The sequence below is a fragment of the Tenrec ecaudatus genome, chromosome 10, assembly GCF_050624435.1.
Source record: "Tenrec ecaudatus isolate mTenEca1 chromosome 10, mTenEca1.hap1, whole genome shotgun sequence".
Lineage (NCBI taxonomy): Eukaryota > Metazoa > Chordata > Mammalia > Afrosoricida > Tenrecidae > Tenrec > Tenrec ecaudatus.
Window position 1 is genome coordinate 49339150 of NC_134539.1, and position 15314 is coordinate 49354463.

Below are 15314 nucleotides of genomic sequence, written 5' to 3' on the forward strand. Positions count from 1 at the left end.
TCTCAAGGCATTTGCTCTCCACTTAAGCCCCTTGCATCAGGTCCTCTTTTTTTCCCCCCTCCCTCCCCATTCCCCCCTCCCTCATATGCCCTTGGTAATTTATACATCGTTATTTTGTCATATCTTGCCCTATCCGGAGTCTCCCTTCCCCCCTTCTCTGCTGTCCCTCTCCCAGGGAAGAGGTCACATGTGGATCCTTGTAATCAGTTCCCCCTTTCCAACCCACTCACCCTCCACTCTTCCAGCATCGTCCCTCACACCCTTGGTCCTGAAGGTATCATCCACCCTGGATTCCCTGTACCTCCAACCCTCATATGTACCAGTGTACAGCCTCTGTCCTATCCAGCCCTGCAAGGTAGAATTCGGATCATGGTAATTGGGGGGAGGAAGCATCCAGGATCTGGGGGAAAGCTGTGTTCTTCATCGATACTACCTCACACCCTAATTAACCCATCTCCTCTCCTAAACCCCTCTATGAGGGGATCTCCATTGGCCGACACTTGGGCCTTGGGTCTCCACTCTGCACTTCCCCCTTCATTTGATATGATATATATATATACATATATACACATACATATACACATATATACACATACATACACACACTTATATCTTTTTTTTTTTTTGCATGATGCCTTATACCTGGTCCCTTGGGCACCTCGTGATCGCACTGGCCGGTGTGCTTCTTCCATGTGGGCTTATTTGCTTCTGAGCTAGATGGCCGCTTGTTCACCTTCAAGCCTTTAAGACCCCAGACACTATCTCTTTTGATAGCCGGGCACCATCAGCTTTCTTCACCACATTTGCTTATGCACCCATTTGTCTTCAGCGATCCTATCATGGAGGTGTGCAGTCAATGATAGGATTTTTTGTTCTTTGATGCCTGGTAACTGATCCCTTTGGGACCACTCAATCACACAGGCTGGTGTGTTCTTCCATGTGGACTTTGTTGCTTCTGAGCTAGATGGCCGCTTGTTTATCTTCAAGCCTTTAAGACCCCAGTCACTATCTCTTTTGATAGCCGGACACCATCAGCTTTCTTCACCACATTTACTTGTTCACCCACTTTGGCTCCAGCCGTTGTGTCGGGAAAGTGAGCATCGTAGAGTTCCAATTTAATAAAAGAAGGTATTCATGCATTGAGGGAGTGTTTGAGTAGAGGCCCAAGGTCCTTCTGCCACCTTAATACTTGACCTATAAATATAGACACATATATCTATTTCCCCATCCTCCTATATATATTTGCATGTACATGTCTTTGTCTAGACCTCCATGAATGCCCTTTGACTCCTAGCTCTTTCCTCCATCTCCCTTGACTTTCCTCCTGCCCTACTACCATGCTTCATCGCCACCTGGGCTAGAGTATACCTCTTCTCTAAGCAACCTTACCCTTGATCATTTCCCACCAGGCATGCCACTCCCCCTTCTCTACCATTTGGGGTCCCATGTTTTTCCCTTGTCCCTGGGTTTGTTAACACCACTTCCTTACCCCCCACCCCCCCACCCCAAGTCCCCCCGGAACTGTCGGTCCCGTTGTTTTTCCTCCAGATAGTTCATCAAGCCTGTCCTATTCAGACAGACCTGTGGAGTCACTAACATGCACGAAAACTAGACAGAGGAAAACAAAGCAACAGTATACAACCAGACAACAAAACAACAAAAACAAACCACTGACAAAGAACAGAACAAAACAGTTCACAAGAGAAAAGCTTGTAGTTAGTTCAGGGATCGTTTGCTGGCCCTTAGGAGCGTTTTCCAGTCCAGTCTGTTGGGGCACCACGCCCTGGCCCCAAAGTCCACTTTCAGCATTCCCTGGGGACCTTGCCACTCCATTCCCTTGCTGTTCCGCTGCACTCCCCCAGTGATTTGCCTCGGTGTGGTGGGATCAGGTCAGGTGCAATTTCCACACTGTGTCTCCGGTGCTGTCCCCTGTATCGCCCTTAGTCACTGAGGGGCATCATGTCTCATAGTAGGGCCAGCCATGTTGTTCTCTCTGTGGACTGGCTGCTCTACTCAGGAACATCATCATCACGGCCTGGTGGGCCAGGCTGTGCTCCACTCTCTCCTCCTGCCCCTTCATCTGCTCCCGTGTGCTCTGATCAAATATGTCCATCTCCCAGAGCTGCAGAGCCAATGTCGTCCCTTGGAACAAATTCTTTTCGGGGGAGGGGCAGGATTCCACTTAATTTATGGTGCTGGGGCCAGCCTCCCAGACCTCTCCACCGGTTCCCTCCTCCACGCCGGGATATTGCATTCTCACCTTGCGGCACTGGGTTGAAGTCTGGTCCCACTTTCCCTGTGGAGATATCTGCCTTTTCTTATAGCATGGTTTTCATCCTTCCTAATGCCATGACCCTTTAATATAGTTCCTCAAGTTGTGGTGACCCCCAACGATAAAACTACTTTCATTGCTATTTCATAACTGTAATTTTGCTACTGTCATGAATCAGGCAACCCCTGTGAAAGGGTCTTTCGACCTCCAAAGGGCTCACAATACACAGATTGAGAACTGCTGTCCTATAGGGTCTCTATGAGTCAGAATTGACTCGATTTCAGTAGTTTGGTTTTGAGTTTGTACATTGCGCATTCTTATCTAGATGTCTATAAATAATTATTTCCATCTATGATTTGTGTTTGCTTCACAACTACCTTGCCAACATCTTCATTTGACATGCCTATCTTTCCTTATGATGGGCTTATATTAATTAAGTCACAGGCCAAGATGCCGTAAAAAGTAACCCCCCTCCAGGAAAGGGACATATCTGATCGGAGCACACAGGAGCAGATTAAGGGGGAGGAGGAGAGAGTGGAGCACATCCTGGCCCACCAGGCTGTGAGGATGATGTTCCTGATTAGAGCAGCCAATTCACAGAGAGGACAACATGGCTGGCCCCACTATGAGACACAATGCCCCTCATTGACCCCTGGCGCTACAGGGGACAGCACCGGAGACACAGTGTGGGAATTGTGCCTGACCTGATCCACCACACCGAGGCAAAGCACTGGGGGAGTGCAGCAAAACAGCAAGAGAATGGAGCAGCACGGTCCCAAGGGAATGCTGAAAGTGGACTTTGGGGCCAGGGAGTGGTGCCCCAACAGACTGGACAGGAAAACACTCCTAAAGGCCAACAAACGATCCTTGAACTAACTACAAGCTTTTCTTTCTTGATGTGTTTTGTTTTGTTCTTTGTCAGTGGTTTGTTGTTGTTGTTTTGTTGTATACTGTTGCTTTGTTTTCCTCTGCCTTGTTTCTGTGCATGTTATTATCTCCACAGGTCTGTCTGAATAGGACAGGCTGGATGAACTATCTGGAGGAAAAACAACGGGACCGACAGTTCTGGGGAGACTTGGGATAGGGGGAGGTGGGGGGTAAAGAAGTATTGTTAACAAACCCAGGGACAAGGGAACAACAAGGGATCCAAATTGGTGGTGAGGTAGGTGTGGCAGGCCTGGTAGGGAATGATCAAGGGTAAGGTAATGTAACAAAGAGGTATAGCTGTAACCCAGGTGGGGACAGAGCATCATAGTGGGACAGGAGGAAAGTCAAGGGAAATAGAGGAAAGAGCTAGGAGGCAAAGGACATTTATAGAGGTCTAGACAAAGACATGTACATATGCAAATATATATATGGATGGGGAAATAGATCTATGTGCCTATATTTATAGGTTTAATATTGAGGTGGCGGAAGGACCTTGGGCCTCTATTCAAGCACTTTCTCAATGTATGAATACTTTCTTCTATTAAATTGGCATTCTATGATGCTCACCCTCCCGACACAATCATTGAAGCCAAAGCGGGTGAACAAGCAAATATGGTGAAGAAAGCTGATGGTGCCCGGCTATCAAAAGAGATAGTGTCTGGAGTCTTAAAGGCTTGAAGAAAAACAAGCGGCCATCTAACTCAGAAGCAACAAAGCCCACATGGAAGAACTCACCAGCCTGTGTGATCACGTGGTTCCGAAGGGATCAGTTATCAGGCATCAAAGAACAAAAAATAATATCATTGGGTGCACACCTCCATGATACGATCGCCTAGGACAAACGGGTGCATAAGCAAATGTGGCGAAGAAAGCTGATGGTGCCCAGCTATCAAAAGAGATAGTGTATGGGGTCTTAAACGCTTGAAGATGAACAAGTGGCCATCTAGCTCAGAAGCAACAAAACCCACATGGAAGAAGCACACCAGCCTGTGCGATCACGAGGTGTCGAAGGGATCAGGTATAAGGCATTATCAGAAAAAAAAAAACTTACCATAGTGAATGAAGGGGCAAGTGCAGAGTGGAGACCCAAAGCTCATTCGTCGGCCACTGGAGATCCCCTCACAGAGGAGTCTAGGGGAGGAGATGAGTCAGTCAGGGTGCAATGTAGCACCGATGAAGAATACAGCTTTCCTCCAGTTCCTAAATGCTTCCTTCCCCCCTCACCCCCCACCCAACTACCATGACCTGAATTCTACCTTGCAAGTCTGGATAGAGGAGAGGATGCACACTGGTGCAGATAGGAGCTGGAGGCACAGGGAATTCAGGGTGGATGATACCTTCAGGACCAGCGGTGTGAGGGGCGATACTGGGAGGGTAGAGGGTGAGTGGGTTGGAAAGAGGGAACCGATTACAAGGATCTACATGAGACCTCCTCCCTGGGGGACGGACAACAGAAAAGGGGGTGAAGAGAGACGCTGGACAGGGCAAGATATGACAAAATCAAAATTTATAAATTATCAAGGGCTCATGAGAGAGGGGGGAGTAGGGAGGGAGGGGGAAAAGAGGACTTGATGCAAAGGGCTTAAGTGGAGAGCAAATGCTTTGAAAGTGATTAGGGCAAAGAATGTACAGATGTGCTTTATACAATTGATGTATGTATGGATTGTGATAAAAGTTGTATGAGTCCCTAATAAAATGTTTAAAAAAAGAAGTACAAAAAAGTAACCCCCAAAATATAGTTCTTCAGAGATGTTTATGTTTTATTAGCACTTCATCCACATGTCATACAATTCAATAATTCAATCATATCAAGAAAAGTTGTACAATTATCACCACATTCAATTCTAGAAACTACCAATATTCTTCCTTATACTCATTGTTACTCATGTAATTACTTTTTCTAATGGTGGTAAAAATATACACAACAAAACGTTCTCCAATTACATAACATCTACGTGTGTAATTCAGTGCCATTGATTCTATTCTTCATATTGTACAACCATTAATGATATCCTTTTCTAAATATTTCACTACTACTAACATAAGCTCAATGCCCCTAAGCAACAACTTTTTCTCTTTCACCCATGGAAACCATGGTAGTTACATAATCTGTTGTCAATTTGAGACTTAAGAGTGAATGGGGTAGAGTTTAGCTCATCAATCAGGTTGCAGCTTGATGACTTTACTTGGAGGCACTAAACAGATAAATAGCTGGCTGGAGGCGGGACACATGCTCACTCCCTGAGAGATTCTCTACTGACAAGCCACATGGAGCAATGCTGATGGCAGCCAGAGACTTGGAGCTGGAGGAGCCAGGTGGAGACCCACGCCAGGGCTGAGATGCTTCCACCACCACTGGATCCCCAAGATTTTTCACCCACTGGCCTGTGATCTTCCTGCATTCGGTGTCATTGCATGTGTTTCCTGAGTCTGAAGAGGAATTTATAGATTGGTATTGGACATATGGGCTGATATTCAACTTATGGACTTGATCTGGACTGGGATGTTTTCTCAATATTCACTTGATCTTGTATATAATGCTCTTTCTTATACACATATGAGTCTCCCTGGATTTCTCGCTCTAGTCTACCTGCACTAACACAGTAACCATTGGTCATTTTATTTCTTATATAACAGTCTAGAAATATACTTGTAACCCAGAGTGAAATACCAACTCTCTCTTTTCAATAATTCAGGGTTTCAAGTTCCTTTCACCTTGCTTCTTCACCACACCCTAAAGTAGTGGTTTTCAAAATATGGCTTCTAGACTACCCAAAAAGCAACCACAAATAAATAAACCCATGTCACTGCCATCAAGTTGATTCCAACTCGTAGCAATCCTATAGATAGCATACAATTACCCCTTTGGGTTTCTGACAGTGTAATTCTTTATAGGAGTAGATAACCTTGTCTTTATCCTGCAAAGTGGCTGGTGGGTTCGAGTCCCTGACCTTGTGGTCAGCAGTTCAGTATGTAGCCCATCATACCACCAGGGTTCCTCTGGGACCTCAGAGCTAACTCAGACCTACAAGATCAAAATTCTAAGGGTGGAACTCAGCACAGTGTGATTTAACAAGCTCTCTGATAAGTCTGATGTATATTAAAGTGAGAACTACTGTCCTAAGTGTCCTGGCAGCCAGCCCCTAACAGATCATCACGGTTCCGGTAGGCACAATTGTACAGCGATAATAAGTAAAGATTAAAATCTAGAGAATAAGGAGAGATAGAGGAGAGAGTTAAATAATGGAGTCAGGCAAATTTCATAGTATCATGCTCATCTCAGCTCCGCTTGGTGGTCTAAGTCTAGATGGATGGGCAGGAGAGAGAGCGATTTGTTGATAACCAAGAGTTATATATCTTTGGGGTGTGCATGCCTCCTAATTACAGGTAAGACATACGTCACAGGAAGGGGTTGTACTATAGGCCATAACAGCAATAGGAGGGGGATATACAACAGGCATAAGCGTAACAGGAAGGGGATGAGCTAGGAGTGTACACATGATAAGAAGGGGTGGAACTAGAGGTATGCATGTAACAAGAAGTGCGGACCCTAGATTCATGATGGTGGCCTAACCTTGGTCATCCTTGAGTGGGCTTGACTTCTCTGGGCTCTCCTTCAGGGAAACAATCTACTACTATCCTTATCAGGAGGGAGTGGGTCCTACTTATTGGGGGATAAACAATGGTGTGTTAGCTCTGGATGGCTGATAACCCTTAGGGAGAATAACCCCTGACATACTTCTGTTCACCTCCAAGTGTACAGTCATTCACCACGTATAACAAGCAGCTTGGTTTGACATGTTTGAGGTAGACAAGTTGGAAGAAATCTTTCTGTTTCCCACACCTAAAATGTCTTAATTTGCGACGTCAAGATCAACTCCGATGAGGCTTTCTACTCCCTTAAAGAATGACAGTCTCCGTGCGCCTGCTGCTGTTTGGCCTTGCGGAGGGAGTCCTGTCTCTGACTTCGTCGGCACTTAACAATGGACTCCCAGGAGGACGACGTGCAACCCCCAAAACAGCAGCCAATGATATATATCTGCGGAGAATGTAACACGGAAAATGAAATAAAATCCAGGGAGCCAATCAGATGCAGAGAATGTGGATACAGAATAATGTACAAGAAAAGGACTAAAAGATTGGTGGTGTTTGGTGCTCGATGAAGCGTGAATTCAGAGAACATCTGTATGTGTGTTGGATCTGCCATGCTGTTTCACTTTGTTGTATGACTTTCGGATAACGCACTCCGAATGTAATGGTTAGACATGTGGTCTCATTTAGTTTCAAAACCAAATTGTATTTAGGTATCTATAGGTGCATTGTGTAAATAAATTATTTTTCATTCGAAGAAAACAAAAATAGAATGACAGTCTCAAAAACCATATCCATGTTCCATCTCATAGGTAAGAGTTCGGACAGAAAGAAAGTGGAGGCAAGCAATATATATATATATAAAATTAAGTATTGCAGAAGTTACCCAACTCACTATTGCTAACATTTTGTTAGATCTCTCTGGAGCTAGAGTTATACCTCAGTCCTTGGCCCCACGCGAGAAAGAATTTACGCTAAAGTCTGGTTCATGATCCAAGTGAGTTTTATGAGAGTTAGAATTCCAGGTCATGTTTTGAATGAACACTACTCAAAATATTTCAGGTTTACACGAGATCCATAGGACTCCTCCCAACCATGCAGCCTGGCGGAAGCTGCTCAGCATCACGCAGTCCTGCCTTTTCAAGGATTCTACAGGGAGGTGTGGTGGACGAGCCCTGATCGACCCCATTGGCTGAATTGAATTCACCTGGCCCAGGTAAGCCAATCCAGGTTTAGCGCCCACCCATGCCTACAGGCAGGAAACCTGAGCCTCTGAGCATGTGCAGTGCGCCACTCCTTGTTCCTGTGCTTGGCTCTCTGGGCATGCTTTAATGGACCTTTTAGCCCTGCACTATTCTGCCTAACAATTTCATTTGGAAGAACTTAATCTCACCAATACACTTCACTGCAATAGAAGTTGAGCAGCTAAAATTTTATTATTCTGAATCAAAGTACAAAGGGATTTTGGTGGACAATATTCCCAGACTTGGTTTCAGGAGAGCCTGTTCTCATATTTCCAAACTTGTTTGTGGTACCACCATTTTCCTAGGAATCTATATACAAAATCTGGAAGTCATCACTGATTCCTTCTCTTCCCTGTCCTCCACCTGCAATTCTTTGGTTAAGTATGGGGGACTCTATTGCTTGAAAGTCATGTAAATTCCTATTCTCCTTTTACTTTCCACTATTACTGCCTCAAATCAAGTTACCAATTTTTCTTACATATTGCATTATCATGGATTTCTAAGTGTCAACCTTGCCCATTTCTTCCCAAAATATTCTTCTTCACACTGTAGCCAAAAATATTCTAAGCTGCATATCTAATTTATGTTCATAAGCCCGTTCTTTCCTTGGCCCCCACTTCTAATGTTGATCTGGTAGATAAATCAAAGTGATGGACTGGAAGGTAGTTTGGAGAATTCCAGGTCATGTTTTGAATGAACACTACTCAAACTATTGAAAGCAGGATGTCTGGTAAAAACATGGACACCCTTCCCCCAGACTGAGTTTCCCAGAAACGGGCTAGTTCTGCAAAAAACTGTACCCTCTAAAAGCACAGACTGCCCATATCATTGTTCCTAGAACCAGAACAGACTGACCTTGTACAAGGAGCAAACAGTCATGTACGCTCCACTGAGCAAAACCGCACCTTAAGTCAACTCTCCAGAAGCTTCAACAGGGATGGGGTATTAAAAACCCCTCAAGCGCTCCCCTGTGGCGGCTTCCACAGCTTCATTTTACTGTGGGCTGTTGAACCCGTCCGCTTGTCCCCAATAAAGCCAGCTTTTTAATCAGTCCTTGGCGAGTATGGTCCGTCTCTTCTTCGTTTTGTGCCTCCGTTTACCTAAAATTTTGGTGCCAAAACCTGGGAGGGGTATGTGGCTCCCCCCTCTTTTGGGGGTCCCCTAAGAACCCCCCTCTCTCCCCTAAATCTCCAGGACCTTTTGGCGCGGCACCTACCTTTAGCGCTTAGGCGCGTTCAAAACCAAGCTACAGCTTCCCTGGTGAGTCTCTCTCTCCCTCTGTTCCACTCACTCTCTCTCTCCCTCCTCCACCCCCCCCCCACCAGCTTGGATTCGGTTTCTCGAGCTCTGCCGGAGTCTTCTTGTCCGAGATGCGGCCACGCCACTGGGAATTCTCCTTCCGTTGGCCCCAGGGGCCTTGGGGAGTGATTGTTCTTGAGACATCTTGCCAATCCCTCCCTCCTGTCCTTCACTGCCGTCCCAGCCATGACTCACTTGGGGATGCCTGGGTGCCTCCTGCCTGGTCCTACTCACCGGGAAACCGAAACTTTGTCTCTGCTCACTCCCTCTCCCTCTTTCCGTGTGGCCTTTTGCCTATTGCGCTGGCATTCATTTTCTGATGTTCCTACCGCTGATGGGACTGTTGGCAATAGGCCTCGCGGCAGCTGCTCCCTCAAACTGGACTCGCCCACAAAGGGTCAGCCTAAGTCTGTTTTACCTGGCCGTGTGCTTCCTATTCACACTCATACAGTGTCTGTAAACGAAATCTCTTTATCATCTCCTCTCTCCTCCCCTCACCATGGGCGCAGGACAGTCTAAAATTGACCCATTAACTCTATTGGGCTGTCTCTTAAAAATTTCTCTAGCCTGGGGTACACTCAGACCTTGCAAAAAAAAGCAACTTGTTTTTCTCTCCCAAGTTGCTTGGCCTCAGTACAAATTAAACAACCAGTCACATTGGCCCCCGACTGGCACTTTCGATTTCACCGTTCTTCAGGACCTGGACAATTTTTGCCGGCATACTGGTAAGGATTCTGAGATCCCCTATGTGCAGAATTTTTGGGACTTGTGTTCCCACCCCGAGCTCTGCAGCCACTGTTCCACCCGTCAAATCCTCTTAGCGCAGACCTCCAAACCAGTACCACCCTGCCAGCTCTCGAAGAGCCGCCCGAACTCCTCAGTGCACCTCCTCCATCTCATTCTCCTCCAGCTCTGTCTCCTGCTGTAGCGCCACCCCCGCATTCCCCAGCATCTGTGCAGCCTCCCCCCACTCCTCGGCCAGAGCCCTTGCCTGTATCCTCACACTTTATAAAAGAATTTCAATACTTAACCCAGACCTACGATTTACCTGGCATGACGTACAGGTCATTTTAGCTTCCACACTACCCCCGGATGAACGTGCCAGAGTAACAGGCAGGCAACAGGCCGACCAGGACCATGTTATAGACAATACCGTCCCCTTGGGAGAGCATGTCATCCCCAGGGAGGACCCCAACTGGAACTATCAAATAGGGAAGGACACCAACATTCCCCGCAGGAACCTCATGCTCAGGTATCTCCTCCAAGGATTGGAGCAGTTTCTAATAAGGTGGTTAACTATGATAAACTCAGGGAAGTTACCCAACAGGCAGATGAAAACCCTGCTCTCTTCCTGAACAGGTTTCAGGAAGCCCTGGTTCATTTTACCAGGCTAGACCCAGGATCCCGAAATGGGGCCACAGTCCTAGCTTCCCATTTCATCTCCCAATCAGCACCCGACATCAGAAAAAAAGTTTAAAAAAAAGGCCGAGGACAGCCCTGAAACTCCCATCCAAGACCTGGTAAAAATGGCTTTTAAAGTATTTAATGCTCGAGAGGAGACGGCTGTGGTTGCCTGCCAGGCCAGACTCCAGCAAAAGGATAGCCTCCAGACCCAAGCCTTGGTGGCCACCCTGAGGCCGGCAGGTGGCTCAGCTCCACCATGGCGACCCCCTAAGGGGGGGTCAGCAAACACCACCAGGTGCCTGCTTCAAGTGAGGAAAAAGTGGTCACTAAACCAATTCCTGCCCTAACCCCAGACCTCCAACCCGACCTTTCCCCCAATGTAAGCAGTTGGGTCACTGAAAATTGAATTACCCGGCTTTGGCCCCACCCTTGGCATCTTCATGCGGAGGAGCTGCGCCCCGGGATCTTCCAGACCTTCCGGTACTTGAGCTACTGGGATTGGCAGCCGACTGGAGTGGCCCTGGCTCCTCGACTCCAGTCACCCTCGCCGAGCCCAGGGTCATGCTCCAGGTAGCTGGCTACCTTCTCCATTTTGCCCTCACTCCGGTCCTACTTCCCCTTCCCAGGTCTCAGTTATGGGTATAGATGGGCCCCCCTCCACTCCGCAGAAGACAGAACCTCTCTTTTGCCAATTTAATCAACTCCCATTTTCTCATTCCTTTTTAGTCATCCCCTCGTGCCCTGTTCGTTGCTGGGAAGGAATATTTGATCTCCTTCTCCAGCAACGCTCTCCCCTTTAACGCCCTTTTAAGTCAGGCTACCTCCACAACCTCATCCCCGCCCCCAATCAGCCAGTTGTTACCCAAGGCGTCTCCTGAAATCTGGAATATTAGTGCATCCACATTGGCAAGTCACCACAAGCCCGTCCTAATTAAGCTAAACAAACCTAATGTGTACCCTAACTGCCCCCAGTTTCCAATTTCAAAAACCCACCGACTAGGTCTAGGGTTACTTTTATTGCAAACAAAACTGAAATTGTTGGGCAGACCCAAGCAGAAGTAAGGAAGGAGTTAAAGTTTGTGCAAGAGCAAGTCAAACTGAGTCAGAAAACTGAGTATGCCCCCAAACCAGTAAAGAAATATAAGGAATGTGATAAGGATGTGATGAGGATGTGATGAAGGAGATAAGGAATGTGATAAAAATGCTAAAAAATGTAATGATGTGATGGAGAAGGTAATAAAGAAGTTGAAATTGTTCTAAGAAAGATAAGGATGTGATGAGGATGTGATGTGATGGAGAAGGTGATAAAGAAGTTGAAATTGTTCTGAGTGATAAGGAAATTGAGATTGTTCTAGGTGGTAAGGAAGTTGTGATTGTTCTGGGTAAAATTATTCTAGGTTTGCAATAAAAACAGAAGGTGGGATGATCCCAACCTTGCATAAAGTTCAGCTTAACCAAATGTTCTGCTTCTGTACCCTGCAGCTTTTTAGCAAAACCAGAGCTTCAGCAGACAGCTGCCTTTTAACTCTTCAGTGTTAGCTATTAAATAAAAAGGGGGGGGGGTTATAGAGAATCACTTAAAAAAGAAAAAAAGAGAAAAAAAATAGAGAATCACTGAGTTTTAACTGAAGTGTATTGGTGACTCTCTTAAGACACTGTGTCTTTATGTTTTCCCAAGTTCCGAGAAGCAGTAAGTAAGCTGAGAACACAGCTGCCCTTGTTAAGATAAGATTAGTCCCAAGGAATTGTTTCTGCTTAGAGTAATTCTATCAGGATTCATGCAGTTTCCTCTGTGCTATTGGAATGCTTCTACCCAGCTGTGCAACTCCACCAGTCCCCGCATGCAAACTCAAGCTGCCCCAAATGGATGCTTTTTTTGGTGCAACCACACTTTCTCCAAAGTATTGTACCTCAACATGACAACTCACTACCTTTGCCTTCCGGTCACCCTAATTCCACAACTCACTATTTACACACCGGGAGAAATCCAAAGCATATACACCCAAGCCCACCTTCCCCCAACAGGAAGAACAAAAAGAGCCTTTTTTCTTCTGTTGGTCGCAGGACTATCACTGGCCTCCTCCGCGGTAGCCTTGGGACTTAGCGGAGAGGCCCTGGGCCCTGGCACATTCAGCCTAACCACGGACAAGCTAGCCATGCAATTCCAACTGGCCATAGATGCCTCCGCCACATCCCTAGCTTCATTGCAAAGACAAAAAACCTCTGTTGCCCAAGTTGCCTTACAGAATCGACGAGCCTTAGACCTCATCACCGCTGAAAAAGGAGGCACTTGCCTTTACCTCCAAGAAGAATGCTGTTATTACATCGAGTCAGCAATACCAACCCCTGCCATCCGTGCCAAGCCCGGAGTCCCTGCATTCTATCTGATAAACTTCCCCACTATGACCCCGTAGAGCAGGAAGTAATCACGGACGACCTCGTCATCGCCCCCTTTCCCTATCAGACAGTCAGGGATGTCTGGTAAAAACATGGACACCCTTCCCCCAGACTGAGTTTCCCAGAAACAGGCTAGTTCTGCGAACAACTGTACCCTCTAAAAGCACAGACTGCCCATGTCATTGTTTCTAGAACCAGAACAGACTGACCTTGTACAAGGAGCAAACAGTCATGTACGTTCCACTGAGCAAAACCGCACCTTAAGTCAACTCTCCAGAAGCTTCAACATGGGGGCGGGAGTATAAAAAAACCCTTAAGCGCTCTCCTGTGGCGGCTTCCACAGCTTCACTTTACTGTGGGCTGTTTAACCCGTCCGCTTGTTCCCAATAAAGCCTGCTTTTTAATCAGTCCTCAGCGAGTATGGTTCCTCTCTTCTCATTTCGTGCCTCCATTTACCTAACACAGGATACTCGCCCTCAGGAAAGAAACACAGAAGATAACGGGTGCTATCACAAAATGTGTAGAAGAAATTAGATGGTGTCTGGTTATCAGATAAAATAGCCACTGGGGTCTTAAAGGCTTGTCTTCAAACAAACAACACATATGTGAGATGTCAATTAAGTCCACATGGGAGAAACACACCATCATCAGTCACTGAAGGATTGTCAATCATATAATGTGAAGTCGAAGGAGGGATTAATATCAGAGCCTAAATTGTGAGAATCCAGTTTGCAGAAGGCTATGGATGACAGGGGAAGCCCAAAATTCATTTGTGGGATCTACATAGGAAATACTCTTCTAACGAGCTCCTGCTATCCACACTTGAGGGAAAGGAGGAAAGTAGTTACTAAGCAGAGTGCATAGAAGATCAAAGGCATCCATCCGACTCGAGCAGTTAAAATTTTGCCAGTTGATCCCCACCTCTGATGCTTGTTGGACCTGATTTGGTTTTTAACATTTTCTGTATTTTGGGGTTTTTTGTTTGTTTATATTAGGGTGTATCTCAGAAGTGTTATGTCATTAGAGGTCACCCTCTTGAATTGTGTTACGTTTTTTCTGTTTTTCAGTATATGAAACCCATGATTGATGAACCTATAGGTACAGCAAGTAGAACAAGTTTTCGGAGGTGGTGTGTGTGTGGGGTGGTGGTGGTGGTGGTGGTGTGTCTACGTGTGGGGAGTGGGAGATAAAAGGGAGAGGATGTCAAAGAGTCCAGGAAGAAAAAGAATGTTCAGAAATGGTGGTAGCAATTGTATAATTCTGCTTGACACGATTTCACTATGGCAAGATATGACCTATGTATTAACTACCAATTAATAATAAATTTAAAAAGAAAAATTTGACAAACTGGATTTATACTGAACACTTTAGTTGATATGGAAGGTATGCCATGTCAATTCAAGGAGTTTATGGTATATGGCAGGATTCAGATGTTAACACTTCCAAGGATGAGCAGAATACGTGTTTTCATCTAAAAATCCCTATCAATTTAAAAACAACTAACACAACAGTCTAAAGTACACATTGGCTGTATCGTTCCTCTGCACAACACAGAGCTCGCATTCTTTCATTCCTTCTCATGATGAGTATGGTGTGCATATTAGCTGAACAAATAAATTCTTTCTGGATCCCTAAGTATCCTATCTTAAGATCAAAATTTGGATGCCGATGGGAGGGGGCAGTAGGATAAGAACTGGCCTGCTAACACAAGGTCGGTGGGTTCATATCCACTCTGCTATAGGGTCGCTTCGCTATGAGTCTGAATTGAGTTGATGGCCATGGGTTTGGTTTTTGGGTTCTCACAGGGGCAGGCAAGGTGGTATGAGTCAAGTCATTGTGAGACTGAAATTGGAGAATACACATCCCATCTCCAGGCTGGATAAATGATCTAAAATCGATGGCAGGGAGGGTGTAGTATGCCTGGTAGGGCTTGATCAGGAGCAATGTAACTGAGAGGAATTACTGACACCTAAATGAAGGCCAAACATGATAGTGGGACAAGAGGAAAGTAAAAGGAAATACAGGAAAGAACTAGGAGGCAAGTGAGCATTTATAGAGGTCTAAATACAGGCACGTACATATGTAAATATATTTATATATCACGATAGGGAAATAGATCTATGTACATATACTTATATGTTAAATATTAAGGTAGCAGACGGACATTGGGCCTCTACTCA

At 45.8% G+C, this 15314-nt stretch overlaps 1 long non-coding RNA gene and 1 pseudogene across 6 annotated transcripts in view; one reads left to right on the forward strand and one right to left on the reverse strand.

The window, feature by feature from the left end:
* The window catches only part of LOC142459106 (uncharacterized), a 49909-nt gene that overhangs the window by 33195 nt on the left and 1400 nt on the right, over window positions 1–15314 (reverse strand). The window contains exon 1 of one of the 6 annotated variants that reach the window (XR_012786443.1): window positions 4251–4337. The exons of the other annotated variants lie outside the window; for them this stretch is intronic. This is a non-coding gene — a long non-coding RNA (uncharacterized LOC142459106). Of the gene's footprint in view, window positions 1–4250; window positions 4338–15314 lie in introns of those variants that run through there. 6 annotated transcript variants of the gene reach the window in all.
* LOC142457936 (DNA-directed RNA polymerases I, II, and III subunit RPABC4 pseudogene) lies at window positions 7123–7503 on the forward strand (annotated as a pseudogene).